Source organism: Dromaius novaehollandiae, chromosome Z (genome assembly GCF_036370855.1).
Source record: "Dromaius novaehollandiae isolate bDroNov1 chromosome Z, bDroNov1.hap1, whole genome shotgun sequence".
NCBI lineage: Eukaryota > Metazoa > Chordata > Aves > Casuariiformes > Dromaiidae > Dromaius > Dromaius novaehollandiae.
Genome location: NC_088132.1, coordinates 48,797,708 through 48,812,890, shown reverse-complemented (window position 1 = coordinate 48,812,890; position 15,183 = coordinate 48,797,708). Strand labels below are relative to the sequence as shown.

Here is a 15,183-nt window from a genome sequence, read left to right as displayed (position 1 = left end):
TCTTTGCTTAAATTCTTAAGTTGGAGACTCAAGCCTTGTCTATTTTGCATGAAAATGTATATAATTGGAGAATGAGCAGGCTTATGACCTTATATATATCCAGAAAGTGCTTTAAAATCTCCATATCAAAGCTGGAAAGGAAACTCAAAGATTACAATATATTCAAATCACAAGTCAAGCCACTCTGCATTCCAGAACAGTGGAAGAATTAGCACATGAAACTGGAGGACTGGTAGCCAACACTGTTAAGATGGATATCAAATAGATAGTGGTGCTTTGTGATTGGAAAACAGTGTATCTGTCTAGTTATCCGAGCAACTACATTCATACAATCCCAATAGTATACTGGACCCTAGAACAAAATTGAAAGAAAGAATAATAAGGTATGGACATAAATGAAAAATTATATAAGCAGCATATTTTTTATCTGACATAGAATGGGCCAGACTTACTTGCCATCCTTCTCTGATAAGAATGTTAATGTTTTAGGTAAAAGATGTGTAGTAGATCTAATCTCTTTGGACTTAAATAAAATACTGTTTATCATAATGCATTGAAAATCACCCCTAATACAAATCATTACGTATTAAACTGGTGAATATAAACATTAGTGTAAAAACTTGTAAAATGGGAAAGGAACAGGCTACAGGGATGACCATGGTTTGTGCTGAAAGAACTATTGAGTTGAAGCTTTGTCACCAGCAAAGTTGCGCAGAGATTGGTTTTGGAAGCAGTGCTATTTAATACTTTCATTAATGATCTTGGCACAAAAAAAGGAAGAGTGAAATAATGAAATTTGATGATGATGCAAAATTGGAAGCTGCTGTCATTTTGGAGAGCATCACTATGAATACCATACACAATGAAATGGATGCATTTGAAGACTTGAGCAATAGAAATGGGACTTAATGCAGAATGTTATGTATAAATCTGATTACCTGTGATAAGAGAAAAAAAAAAGTCAGATCAGAATAGATGCATGGAAAGGTTCAGGATGGAATGACAGTTATTGCTATGAAGTGGAATGGTAACTACATGAAAGAAATCATCACTTGCTTTACTTAGCTTAGCACAATGCAGTGTGAGGGGACTGCGCCCTCTAAGTTGATCAGAGTCAGTGTCCAGGAGGCAAAAAGAGCTATTTTAAACTAAGGGGCACTGTTGGCAAAAGAACAAATGGATTTAAATTGGCTGTGATAAATTTAAGCTGGAAATCATAAGAAAGTAAAAACTTATTTATGTCTTCTTTTGGGTCGGCTTGAACTGTAAACATCCAGAAAAGGCTTTTCTATTGATCTCAGATGTTAAAGAAAAAATAAATTGGGGCTTAGCTGTTCACGCAACATATTCTATTCTTATTGCTCAAGAACTTGTTGTCTAAAGCAGCTGCTATAAATACAGGAGTGCAGTTCAGTGTCATCAATTCAAGCAATGGGTGTTCCATTAAAATGAATAAAAGGACATCCCATGCTCTATTCTCATACATAAGCTAATTTTTCTTTTGTTTTTGGTAACTATATTTTGTAAAAGCTCTGAAACATACGTTGGCTGATGTCAAGAAAATGATGTCTCTTTGATGAGATCATATATGTTTTAAGATAATATTTCTAAGTCAAAAGAATTGTTGCTTTCATGAAAGAGTGGAGCAACCAGTTGTTGCATATCAGTTTCCGTTATCTTGAACTGGCATGATCTTGCAAAAATGTCATGGAACAAAATTTTAAAGAAGTGTTTCAGCCTTCAGGACCAGATTTTAATTTCTTTCGCTCCAACAGCACTGAGGACAAAAGTACCACCGACATACAAAGGTTGAACTAAATAGATGCTGTGATACTTCAGCCACAAACTGAAGAAACCAGTAGCTTTATTTCCATGCATGAAAAACCATAACACATGACGATCATTAGCAATATTACTGAAAAACTTTGCCACTTCCTATCACAACAGCTTTTGTCATTTTGACAGGAGGTTACAAGTCCAGTGTACATGTTAAATTTACACAGTGTGAATGATATGTTTGACAGTTCAGGTACGTTATTTAAAACAGTGATAAGAAATGACAGGATTGTCCAGAAACTGAGATGGAATTTTAAACAAGAATCATCTTAACCCATACTGTTGGGCTTGAACTACCAAGGGAATAGTAGTATTCTAGGCCTTACCTACACAAAAAGCTGTATTGTTTTAATCATATTAGTGTAAGTAAACAGTAACCATCTCATTTGCCCACAGATAGATTAGAGAGTTAAAAGAGTAGGACTTTCTGATTCTGGCAGATATTACTGAGACAGTTAGGGTGCAGTCCAGGCACAAAGTCTCATGGATCTGACAGATAAGCACCCTCCAGCAGTGGTGGAGTGATAAGCAGCTGGGGACAGGCTGAGGAAGTAACTCCTTCAACCAGTCCAAGTGGGCCCAAAGAACACTTTGGTCTATAGCCTTTGCATATGAACAGACATGCAGCTGTACGTTAAAAGTACAGCTGCAGCTGTTATTGCCCCCAGCCATCTGGGGGCAATCTCTCCGACAGGTTTCAGCTTGAGGTATTACAATAACCAGATAGGATTTGCTTCATCTTAACAAGCTGAGCTTAAAAGCAGGGAAGAGGGGGAGGGAGCTCAAGAGCTGATTCATGAAATCAAGAGATGTCCCCATCTCATCCAGCAAAGGGATGGGGAAGAGGGAGGAACAGTAGCAACCTTAGCCATTTGGTCTAAATATATAACTGCAGGTCTAGAAGAGCCCCGTATTTAAAGCATGCTATGGTAGCATAAGCAATGTTCAAAAGAGACCTCTGTAGAATGAATACTGTACCACACTGGCCTTTCCTGGAAGTTCAGGAGACTATGTTGGCATTTATTTTTTTCTCTTTTTGTTAGTGTAGGGGTAAACTGACCTAGTCTAGACAAGGTCCTGAGCAACCTGCTTTTGTTGGACATGCTTTGGAGCAGGAGGTTGGACTAGATGACCTCCAAGGGACCCTTCCAACCTAAATTATTCTATGATTCTGAATATCAGATTGTTTTTCCAAGCTTTGTTTTTCCAAAGGTCCTATGCTAGGACCTTTTCCCCAACACTGAGTACAGATACATACTAGTTTGAATACTAATATTTGTATATGCCAAACAAGGTGTTGTACAAATGTCAGTATTATAATTTTAAAAAATCATTCTGCTAGCTCAGATAGTTATATTTGTACAAATGCTAAGTATATCAGTTGTTCCACAAACTTTCTGAGGCTTTCTTGAAAATTCCAACCTTCAGTTCTTACTATTCTTTCTCTAATTTGCATCTAACTTGCTGACACCAAGATGTTCCCCAGCCGTAGCATAGTTGCTGACTGCGTATTATCAGTAAAGAATGGGAGGAAACTAAAAGGTAAGTTTAGCTGTGACTAAAGACAAATCTTTGCAATTAATTGCTCTGCTTACTGAGAATTACACTTGGTAAATAATTCTTTCTAAAGCCAATAGTTTGTTACTCAGACCCCCATTAGTGCATATAAACAGCTCTATGCATTTGTCAGAGCCCTGTTGGCCATTACTTACTCGTCTACAAGTCACTGCTTGAGAATCATTGCTCTAAAATTACTCAGTTTCTCTCTCAACAAAATCTGCCTTATGGCAAAACAGAATTAATTACTTTACGTGTTTCACCCCTAAACTATACTAATTCTGATTTTCTTTTTCTGATGCTGCCTATAGGTCAGTTGGTTCAAGATAATTTCCCAAACTGGCCCAATAAATGTTAAGTGATTTATCTTAAGTCCTCCAGAAACAACTTATAGAATGCCACAAGTTTTTCTTCTCCATAGCAGCTCAGAATTTTATACCATGACACTGGAATACAAATAGATAATGATATAAATCAGACCATATTATGATAAAATGAATGTTTTGCGGGAATAAACTGAAATTGTGGCCATGATGATGCAGTTTGATTTACCACTCAACAAGCAGTACTGAGCTGTGAAACTAAGACAGTGCAGATAAGTCGGAGGCTATATGCTATAAAGAGGTTCACAGATAGAAACTTTAGGAAGCAAGGAAGTGGCTTGCACATTAACTAGACATCCTGAAGTATATTTATGCATTTTAAAATACCCTTCAAAACATGTTTTAATTTGGACATTTTTATGATCATGTGTCTTCTCTCAGCAATTAAAAGTATTTTTGTTGATCACGGCTAACTTTTGAGACTCTTGTAAAATTTATCTAAATTAGGAAGAGACTAAATTTTAATCAGAATAGTGAGCCACAATTTTTCTTCAGTGTAGAAGTTGAAACATTTTATCCTAATTTAAGTGATTGTCATTAACACTTGCAGAGAGGCCAGACCACAATAAAATACTGAGCATGCTGTACTTGTTTTTTGCTGTCATACTATCAGTGCCTGCATACGGGATGTTGTGTCTTCATTGCAGCCTAACTCTGAGGTAGGAGATCTGCTCTGTGCAGAGTATTCACCTAGGATGTGGTAGCTGTGCTTGCACGCTGCCCGGCTCAGAGCCTGTGCCCACCCCAGCTCCTCAGGTGAGTCCTGGCTGACAAGAAGGAGCCACGCTTCGTGGTCCCCGTAAAGAATTGCAGACAGGTCACGGAGCATGTGCTAGACTTATAACTAATATCCTTGGCTCAGCAGTTCTCATAGCTCAGCTTCAGCCCACTGCAGTCATGTCCAGTCAATCCCCTGATCAGCACAGCTTCTGAACAGTGTTAATCATGCAGCTCAACTCAGGGAGCTTTGCTTACTTGGGCCCAATGGTTTGTTGACTATGTTTGTTATCAACATTTGTCCGGGTGGCTACATACTAATATATGATTTCCCTGACAGGCATTCTTCTTGCTCCTATACTGAAGACTGGAAATGGTAGAAGCTGAACAGAGAATAGAGCTATCTGAAGGCTGATCATTTGTGATCATGGGATGAAGCACGAGGATATGGCAGGAAAGGACGGTCCTGAGGACTTACAAAGAATCAGTTGATTGCTGTCATTGGTCACAGCTGTAAATATTCACTGCAGGAATTCAGACGTAGCAAAAAAAAAAAAAGAGAGAGATTGAGAGAGAGAGAGGAGAGGAGAGACAAGCCAGCCTGTGGTTTGCCATTACCTCACAGCGCGGTTGCTTACTTGTGATGTGGCGTGGCAGGGGGCATTGCCAGATGAACTCGAGGGAATGTGGCTGCAGGGGTTGAAGACGGCTAACTTTCCAGCTCTCAGCCCTACTCCTTTCCTGGAAGGGCCCACACCCACAGCATGGCTGGCAGCACAGAGTTGGTCCCATGCATGTCCCTGCAGCTGAGGGCCCTCGCTTGTGAGCTTTGCCAGTTCATACTGGGGTGATTTAAATGATTACTGCTCCATCTGTCTGCCCTGCTCTGTGGAGGTCTGATCCTGAACTGCAATCATTCAAAGCTTAGTGCTACATAGACTAGTATCTACCTGAATCCACATGGAATTGCAGTGGCTCCGGGCTCTGGATCTGTGGGTGCTATGGCCAAAACTGACAGGAACCATGAATCAGAGCCCTCGACTGCTCTAGGGCAACATGCATTGGATTAACTTAATCCTACCTCCATAGGAAGTTTTTAAGCTAACTTGCTACACATATGAAATGGGTGCGCTAGAGACAAGCATTCCGTTTTGAGGATTCTAGTGTGAGGGTGGAAAAAAAAGGGAATGTGAGCTGCGATGTCTTAAACACCAGAAGGTGTTTCCTAAATGCACAGGAAACAAATCTGTAAGGTGTGCTACTGTTTGAACTTGATGCTAATTAATACCCAAAGTTATGACTCAGAAGGAGTTAAATCCCAGATGAAGTCACAGCTGCTGATAGCAGTCATGGCCTTTATTAGTTAACAGGCTGGGAATAAACTTCTGTAAGTGGAGTTTAGCCAAGATCAACTACATAATGATGAAAATAACTTGCCCATTTCTACTCTGACTGACAGGTCACAATCAAAAATGCATTAATTCATAGCTGCTAAGGGAGGTATTTTTTCTGGTGAAAGCGAGTCCTATGGGAAAGAAGATTAACTGACCGCAGGAGTCTTGTTAAATATCATCAGAATTTGCTCCCACATTATTTCTTTTTCTTTCTTTCTTTCTTTTTTTTTTTTTTTTTTTTTTTTTTTTTTTTTTTTTTGCTTTCAGGCTCTTTGGATCTATTAAAATGTCCTTGCTAAATGTGGGCCACTTTTTGAGCAGTCACTATTGAATATTGTAGACAGAACCATTCTTTAACCCAAGAATCTAAGAAGTTTAACAATACATTCCCAAGATAATCAGGAAATAATTGCAGTGAACTCTATTCCCCATCACCTTTTAAATTGAAAGTACGGTAGCACAGGACATGATGTTCTTATTTGGGAAAAGTTATGCTAAAAATGCTGTCTTTCTATAATGGCAGATTTCTTATTTGTGATTATGTCATTGTGAGGCCTGTGTTTAAACACTGACTTCTTGATGACTAATTGCTCTTAATGAGCACACAGTCTAGATATTAAAAATGTATTTTCTAGTTTCTAGTCAGGGAGCAAAGTAAACAATACCTGTGAACAAAACTTTGCAGTATTTCCCAATGGAATTAGCAGATAAGGTTAAACAGCTGTTAAGCTTTTGATTTTTGATAGGTAAAAGGGAGAGAGTGTTTGTTTAGCAGTCTGAAGCTGAAATGACAGCTGTGGTCATTGACAGAGAAAAAGAAAGCAGTCTTGAATTTCAAGTCTAACCACTGTTGTATCCAAATGCTTATGGTTTGTCTGCCTTAAATCTCAGTAGTGAATTAACTTTTTCAGTGCCTATCTACACTCAGCTGATATGAAAAAAGGGGAAAGTACAGCTTTACGGGGCCAGATCCATTCTCATTTTCCCTTTCCTCCAAATATTCCTAGACAGCTAGCAGGCTGATTCATTTTAGGGCTGAAGGCTGTCTGTTATCTTCTTTCTAAAAGGTGATATTGCAATAGGCTCACAAGCTTGGAAGGCATGATAGCTCCTAAAACTTAGGCTATTTCACAGAAAAAATAATTTTGCATAGCAGCTCAGAAAAATTCTGTTCTGGGATTCTTTATGTGAGTAAGAATGTCCTGTCTTACCTTAATTCATTTTTCAGTGAACAACATCAGTAGCATATTTACTGGGAATGAGAGGGACCTGTGGCATCAACCTGATGTAGCTATTCTGCCTTATTTTCACATACTGCTGTATTCTAAAGTGACCTTAATGTGTAGAGATGCCCTCAGGCTATACTGCCTGCTGCTCAGTGAGGGTAATGGCACATGAATAGCTTATTGTTACATAAGTTACTGTGTGAATTTATAGTAAATCAACTACACTGTGAAAATTGCTTATGGCAAACTCTTACCTGTCATTATACAAGAGAGAGCTTAACTCTCTTTTAGTTAGGGGGTATGTTACCTTGGATTACTGTGCAAGAGCATGTGCAGGGGAAACTACTACAGGGCAGCTTTTGTCCAGAATATTCACCCCTAGTTTGCCTCAGGATAACCCTCAGTGAGCTCATAATCTCAATGATCATTGCACTGGGAGCCCCTTCAGTCATAGATCCACCCTTACTCAAAAATAAGGAATTACAAATCTGATAATTCACTGCAATACAAAAGTGTAATGCACATACAGAAGCTGTAATGGCATTTATACCTACCAAAGGGAGAGCGAATACTACCACATCAAAATGGCTCTGCTTTGTGTTCAGGCTGTAAGGGGATGAACTTTTCTTTCGGCAGTAAAATCAGATTAAAAAAGAGACTCTTCCCTCCTTCTTTTGCCTTTCGGTTGTTCCTGCTCCATGTCGGCCTTTCAGTTTTGCAGGTACAATTGCTTATGGGCTGCAGGTTAAAATAGGTCAACTAACTGACCCAGGTTAAAAATAAATTGGTAAACCCAGTTATTTTTAACACCACTCAGTTAATAGCATGACCCTACAAACAGCTGCACTGACACAGGTAAAGTAGAAGCAGAAGAGTGGGAACAAGGAGGCAGGAGCTGCTTAAGTATTGGACTTTTCTCTTGCTTTGTCCTGATCAAAATGTCCACAAAAGGTACAACATGATAGAGGGCCAGATCTCCTGCAGTATGTCGCAATTACGGATAAAGGAATGCACAGCCCAACAATAGTGTGCAGACAGATGGGAAAATATTTTATCCTGATAAATGTTTATTAAAACTCCTGCTGAGTTCTTCCACTAACTGTAAACCAGCCAGTTTAAAAATAGGTGAAAAAGGAAGCTGAAGGTCTGAAGAAATACAAGGCTTCTAAAGGATGCCGAGAACACACTATGCCTACTTGATCTATCAATAACAAACAGTCTCAGGCGGAAAAGAAGCTGGTAACAATGATTCTCCTAAGAAAATAACTAAAAAGTTGGCTATGCAAAAGCTTCTGTTATTTAGGGAAACGGAACCATAACTTTAAAAAGTTAGAAATGTAGTGGTCATTGCTATAGTGGATTCAGAAGACCTGCACAGGAACGCAGTCCCACTGTGTTGCAGTTACTGCAAAAGTATAAGAGATGTTTTCCTGGCAGTTTCCTATCTGTGGCCTTGCACCTACAGTTTGTTCCTGGGCTGGCCCCTGGGCAGGAGCCAGTCAGAGAACTGGGGTATGCTGAAAATGATGTACAACAAGAAGAAATGGGAGAAAAAGCGTGAGGAAAACAGTGAAGGGAACACACAGCTACACTGATCTGCTACTAAGTGTGTCCATCAGCACGATTGAGTCTTTTTAGATGAAACAATGTAAGATATAAAAAATGAATACTTTTAATAAACCACTAGTCCTTTCTAGCCATCTACAGAGTATCAGAAGTAGTTCTGACATTATACCATTTTCATTCTTAATGTATCCCCAAAAGACCTCCTGCCTGAGAAGTCTTCTATCCAGATTCCTCACCAAGTCCCAGCCTTTATGTGCCGTAATTGTTCTGCCCAAGATAAGCAATTATCATGCACATACTCTGGGTGCCCTCTGCACTTGTTTCACAAAAGATAAGAGGCTGATGGAGCCCCAGCAAGACCAGCCCTGGCTGTGACTCTGGTCTGTTGGCCAAGATGGTGCTTGTCACACACGGAGGGTTTGTGTGAATGCGAGCCCTTGTTGCTGAACGGCTACCAAAGGAATGGATACCACTCCACAAAGAAGCCTCTGTTCTTGTTTCCCACTTAAGCATCTGAAAAAAATAATTTCAAGACTGTTATTTTTTTCTTATAAATTTCAGTCTGAAGACACATGAGATTCAAGTCCTCACTCCCTGACACAATACAACACTGTAAGTCATTGCACTCTGGCCTCACAAACGTATTAACTGTTCCTTCTCAAAAGCACAGCTGGCCACAGACCATGCAAGGGAAGACTGTGATGCTAGTTAGCATTTAATGTTAATGTCAGAGACTTACTAAGATTAAACTTTCCTCTAAAAAGCCTTTTAAACTTTCCACTGCATTTACCAGTTACAGTATTTCAAATGTTTCTTTTTTTTTTTTTTTTTTTTTTTTTTTTGGCTAAACTTGCACAGCTGTATGTGTCAAATTTGTTTGTTTTGAACATTAAATTGGATGAAGCATGACTTCAGTGCAGCTGAAACTCCTACTATGTAAAAAACGCCTGCAAGCTATTAGTGCCACACATGCCTACAGCAGATCTGCAAGTGGGATTTCATCGTCTGTTAGTTAGCTCACAGATGAAGCAAGATACAAGGATCTGAAGGAAAATATACAGCTGCAGTAAGTTAAACTTTGTTCAAAAAATTACTGAACCTCTTCCAGGAGGTCTCATTCACAGATAAAAAGACGTGAAGTGTGTATACTTTATATTCATAACTGTAAAACTTTCTTTTCTACTGCAAGAGATCCTTTGCCCAAAAAGGATTAGGTGTGCTTATATTACAGCAGCGCTCAGCGACACAAATCCAAATCAGAACTTCTCTGTGGCTAGTGCTGCACTAACCCATATGAAGACGTGTTTCAAGAGCTAACAATAAACATATTTCATAAGCAGCATTCTACAGCTTTTTAGCGAGCTGCCTAGAAATGATGTTGATATAACAGGAACTCCATGTGGACATTAGAACACTGCTGATACTGCAATAGGAAAAAAGCCCTCAAATCTAAATTCCAGGGTTAATTTCAATACCCTGGAAACAGGCTATGTTGATAGGGTGTCAGAAAAGGAAGGGAAATGTTCCAACATAATAGGAAAGACCTCTGCACTTCCTGAGCTCCCAATTTTCTTTCTCTCCTTTGGTATGAAAGGCAGCACTGGGAGGTGAGTCGTGCTGAGGAGTCAGGAGGAACAAGCACGGATCGTGCTGAGGGAGCCAGGACCAAAATGAAGCTGGAAATGAGCATGTGGGCATGGCTTCTGCTGCTTATTTTTACAGCAGCTGTATTTGCTTAAGTAGATTGTGAGTCAGTCCCTGCATTTTTTTGATTCCCATTTTTACTTTATGACTTTACGGTTAGTCCTGCAGTTTGTCTTAAAGCACTTCTCAAAAATCCTTCTCGATTCCTGAGTGATTTAGAAGTCCTCTGTGCGCTACGGTTTTGCTTTTAGTTGTTTGTCTCATGTGAAGATTCTAATGGAATAACCTTAAAATTGTCTGAGAGTGAAACTGGTATAAGATGGGCTTCGGAATGACTTCTTCCTTGGCTTATCTCCTTTTGCAGGGAGCCCACTGATCTGCAGCTGTGAATCTGTACTCTAACACTTTGCAAACTACAGGCCAAAGCAGTTGCAAGGCATGCTGCAGTTTGTCTGTTGGCTTTCTATTCTCCCTAGAGTATGAGGGCTTCATAATAACTCGCTTTCTACATATTTTAAAAAGTATTGTTTATAAAACATCTTAGAAAGAAGTGCAATTCAAATTTGCTTGTGGGGTTTCCATGGAAAGGTCTGATGCATTAAAAATAAAAATAAACCCCAGCTCCCTGTGTTTTCTCTTTTTGCCAAATTAGTGGATTCTGTTGCAGTACATCTGTGCCTCAGTTAAAATGAAGAAAGAGTTAAAGCAGCAATTAAAAAAATGGTTAAACGGTTTTGGAGAGAAGAAAGGGTGTTCCCTATAAGGCATTACCTGTTCATATGCAGTTTTGAACCTTTCCTGAGGTACATATTTCAGAAATAATCATGCAGTTACTTGGGCTGTTTTTATGACAGCAGAGATCTTTCCTGCTGCTAGTTTATTATTTTTTCCGTACATTGTTTCAGTCTCTCCTGGGTTGCAGTTCAGTAAAAGGGAAGCAATACAGCTTATTTGGTGATAATATTCTTCTTATCTCAAAACACTACTTACAACCTCCAGTGTTTTCCTTTAGGAAGACAAATACGCTGTAGTCGGAGTGTCAGTTACACCTTTAAGACAAATGAAACCCCAGAAAAAAACCAGGATGCAGTGGGCTTGATTCACCACTGTTATGTTCATTTAACTACTTGCAATCCTGGAATCAGCAATGCTTTGGTTCAGCAGAGTTACTGAAACACAGCTAGGATAATGCAGTCCTGGAGTGAGGCCCTATTTGCCTCACATTTTTGTCTGTTTACCTCTTAGTGTCTGTCTCTCTGCTCGGTTTCCATGGGGGCTGTCACTTTTCTGTCTGTTAAAAACAAGCTGGTCCATCAAATCATATCTCTAACATTGAAGTACTCTCATAGCTACTAGAAGTGATATCCGTTTCATACTCTCCTTTCCCTGCTAGTTGCTGTGATTAAAAAAAAAAGTATTTTTTTCTCTGTTCCTCTGCACCTGGGAGATGGGAGAAATGCCATATTTACAACCACAGCTGTTTCTTTGTGGAAATATTAATGCTGCACAATGATAGTGGTTTCTTACTGGGTACTCTTATACAAGCATGCTTTTCTTTCTGTTTCCTTTAATTTAAAATTAAAACTGACTGAGTGTTAGAATTAAGAGGAGAGCAATTGAGTGGTATGTTTATTCCTTTTCATCTTCATCTTTTCTTTCTCTTTGCAAACTGTAGAAAGCTTTCCCCAGCTCCATAGTAATGTTGTGACACTCTGCATTTTTTCTGGAAGACTCCTACAGCATGTATTTGTACCCTATCGCTCTCAGCCACTTTTCGTCTTTGGACTGTAAAAGAAATAAATCAAGCAATTCCCATAAAAATGCAATTAAGATGGAAAGTATATGAATATGGAAAATGTGACAGAGAGGACAATGTGTTTTTCAGTATTTTGTAACTGGCCATGAACACTTGCCAAAGCCCAAACTGGCAGATTGCTTGACTTGGTGCCACCAAAGTAAAACCACATTTTGGCCTGACTTCCACAGACTGGAATACACAAGTGTATAAAAAATTATTAGCACTATACAAAAGTTCACCTGCTTCTAAAGATTATAGATTCAAATGTCTAGCCTCCAAAGAATAATAATTATTCTGATTCTATTATGACATGTGGACCGCTTCAGTCAGTCATGTTTCAATTATGACACTCACTCAGGAGAGTAAATGGCTCTAGCAAAGAAACATTTCTCCAGATTAAACCACTTACTCTGCTGAATCAGCATTTCACTGACCTGTCAAATTCAGTAAGAGCAGTTAACAAGTACCAGCATTTTCTCTCTTCGTCATGTCAGCTTAAATTTCTGAGGATGGGAGCCCACTCATAATATGGGTACAGACTCTGTGCAAAACATTACTGAGAATAGTCCAAAGTTTGTGGCATTTTGCCATTCTTTTTTTAAAGAAGGCTCTCGGGAATGTGTTACTTCATGATTCTTGACATTTCCTCTATTTAAAAAGTATTGTTTGCCCACTGCCAGCAAGAAGCTGTATATATACAAACATTGCCCTTTCATAGAATTTTCAATAGGAAAGTCCTTATTCCTGACTTTAGTGAAATACTGTGTCTGATTTAATGCAATTTAATTAGTAAATGTATTCTCTAGAAAGCCATGGTAGGAGCAGCTGAGTCCTACTTTTGTGCTTAGACCATGAACTAATTTACATCTTGAGTCCAAAAAAAATATATCTTGCCTGCTAAAGTAACTGCACATGTTTTGGGTGCTCTGGAGCTTCGTAAGAAGGTAAAAGACTTAAAACTCTATGCTCCATTCCAGTGAACTCCCAAAAGAGAGATAAACCTCAACTACAACATATGGAATATGTACACTTTGGCTCTGAAGGGAAAGCTAGTGCAGGTAGTCACATGCAAGATCAGTGGAAGCTGGCCTGTTTGACATATGCTGTCTGTTAGGATGCAAAGGCTTTTTTGAACTTCAGCAGATTTTATTCTTACCTTCTGCTTAGAATTAGCTAGCTATCACACCTTCCTGCAGCCTTTTAAGGTATCTGCTACCCAAGATTGGCAGACTTGACTGTTGAAGGAGTTCCTTTCTGAGTTTTTTTTTTTTTTTCCAATTTTGGTATTTTTTTATTTCCTTAAAATTAACTGATTTGAAAATGCAAAGATGTGCAAGGAGATAGCAATGATCATAATTTCAAAGTCAGGCACTCTGGTTATTATATGTTGAAATATAGCTGGCCTCTAAACCTCTCCAAATTTGGGGCTATTGATAGCTGATTCTGACATAAAACCTGAAGCTGGCACAATAGGCCCACTGCTATCTTGCAAAGCAGTGCTAGTTTCCCCTATTTAGTAGATAATAGAATAAAATCTCTGGAAACTTTTAAAAAGGGATATAAGCACCGTCAATTGCTCTAACTGTGGAGTAGTAGTCCCTAGGAGTACGCTCTTTAGAGTATCTCCAATAGACATTGCTATTGCAAAATATTGCTGTGTTGGTTAAAGACCATACAGCTCTGAGCGAGACAGGAAATTCCAGTGCTTTCCAATTCAATGCCAGGAGATCATGTGCCCCAAATGCCATAAAACATCACAAATATATAAAGAACAGGAACTAAGGACGATTCAGTCTAAATGCATAGCACTAACAACAGCTAACTGAAAAGAGTATCTTCAGTATCCTCAGGTTTTTAGCTGGAAACACAGCAGAACAAAAATTAACATAGCATTTAACACAAGGTCCACTTTTTCTCACTTATTTCAGGCAAGCTAATGCTTGCATTTTACTGCCACTTCTACAAGACTGGTTACTGAAGCGTGAAGTAAAGGAAAACATTTTCAAACATCTTTACTCCACATTTCATGCTCTGCTTGACAACCGTGAAATGTTGGTGAGCCGGAATTTACATACAGATCAATAAAACAGCTTTGTGGTTTAAAGCTGATTAGAAAAAACTAAGCGCAAAGCGCAGACGTGTGAACATGAAACAGCTGTGGATGAATCTTGGTCATTTGGGGTTCAGGATTCCCCAGTATATTGTGTCTGCAGAAGCCTTCTAAGAAGTGTAGGACTTGCATAAAAGTGTGGGAGTAAGTAGACCTAAATTGTCCTCCTTTGGGGATACTCAGGGACAGGAGAGGCTGTGAGGAGTCTTGCCCATATACCTTACCGCTTCTGAAGAGCCATCTATAGCCTTGGCTCTAGACTGAAGGAAGCATAGCAACTATATGAGTCTAAAAATGCTATCAGTTGTAAAACTCCCCTAGGGAGAGAAGGTGCTCGAGCACACAGCACTAACCTTCCTCTCTCTGATATAAAGCTGCCACCCAGGCGATGAGAGGAACAGAGACTGGGCCTTGTAATAACGCCTTTCCTTTGAGCTTCTGGAGACAGGCTACTACTACCACTGCTCTCAGGGAAGTGACACACTGACTTATGCATAAAGAAGCACTTCTTGAGGAAATACATCCTTGTATCCTTGTATTAGCTTCTGGGCTTTCCTTGCCTATTTTTCTTAGGCTCCTCTGCAAAAAGAGCCATCAGGAGATCAAGGATTTACAAGTAGGTGTTACATCTGTAGGCAACAGCAACACTCAGGGAAAACAGAATGTGCCTGCTAAATTGGGAATCTACAAAAAAGAAAAATAAAGCTAAAGGAAACAGGCTGAGCTGCAAGGTACTATTCACCTGGCAAGAACAAAGCACTCAAAAATCACCCCTGCTGTCTGCTTTGGCCATTATTTGCTTATTGCTGTAGCTACGTTTAGTGTTACATTTGTCATTGTTGCTACAAAATAATGATCTGTGATTCTTACATAACACCATTCACATGGAAATTGAATTTCTTTCATTCTCAGATGGCTTAAACCAGAGTTTAAATCCTGGGCTCCTAACTCT

At 39.2% G+C, this 15,183-nt stretch overlaps 1 long non-coding RNA gene across 3 annotated transcripts in view; it reads right to left on the bottom strand.

Annotated features, from left to right (window-relative positions):
* LOC112980262 (uncharacterized) overlaps positions 1-15,183 on the bottom strand; it is a 54,787-nt gene that overhangs the window by 10,368 nt on the left and 29,236 nt on the right. The window contains exon 4 of one of the 3 annotated variants that reach the window (XR_010386177.1): positions 1,810-9,192. The exons of the other annotated variants lie outside the window; for them this stretch is intronic. This is a non-coding gene — a long non-coding RNA (uncharacterized LOC112980262). Of the gene's footprint in view, positions 1-1,809; positions 9,193-15,183 lie in introns of those variants that run through there. 3 annotated transcript variants of the gene reach the window in all.